Raw genomic sequence first — 897 nt, forward strand, 5'->3', positions numbered from 1 at the left:
TGCGATGGGGTGAGGGCCAAGGGCAAGGATGCTCTTGGTTGGTGGGTTCATTGTTTTTCTCTCCCCAGTCTCTGGAAATGCCCAAGCACAGGCTAGGGTGACACGGGGCATCGTTTGGTGGGGACACGCTGGCTGTCCCCAGGTGATGCTCCAGCTGTCGTGGTGTCCCCGTACGTGGCTGAGCGGGGTTGGCCCCGCAGTGACATGCGGCTGCAGTGGCCCTGGGGACGAAGGGCACCCGGTGCTGCTGATGCTCCGGGAAATGCTGGCACTTATTTACGGGCAGGGAGCAGACCTTGCCCGAGCTCCTGTCACCCATTGCCACCCCGAGCACAGCTCAGGGACACGCAGGATGGGACAGAGGGGGCAGTTTGCAACATGGGGCAGTCGGCAGGATGGGGGTGTCTCCTCCCTCTCCACTCGAGCACCCAGCGAGTCCCCAGCTGGGACCTGCCAGCTACTACACGAATGCGGCTCAACACGAATGCAGAGGCTGCAGCAGAGAAGCGTCTCTGGGACTGTCCCCAAAGGGCTCAGCCAGGGACATGCAGACCTGGCCCGGTCCTGCCACTGTGGCACGTCCCTTTGGCTGGTGGCACATGGCGCTGGGCACCGGCCAACCCACGGGGCCACACGTGCCCCACAGGGTCCCAGCAGAGGGTCCGGGGTCTCCCACTGCCTGGAAGGCCCTGGGGCTGCTCTGCTGCAACAAACACCCTCAGGAGTCCGGGATCGCAAGGCTGACGTGGGAGAGGAGGAGGTGACACAGGGACCACTGGGGACACAGTGTCTCTGCCACTGCTCCGCAGCCCCGGCTTTCCAGCGTCACCCCCGGCAGGAAAAAGGCAGCAAACACAGACCAGCAGAAACCAGCTGCTTTTTAATCTCTGCTCCCGG

The sequence above is a fragment of the Nesoenas mayeri genome (assembly GCF_963082525.1).
Source record: "Nesoenas mayeri genome assembly, chromosome: 18".
Classification (NCBI taxonomy): domain Eukaryota; kingdom Metazoa; phylum Chordata; class Aves; order Columbiformes; family Columbidae; genus Nesoenas; species Nesoenas mayeri.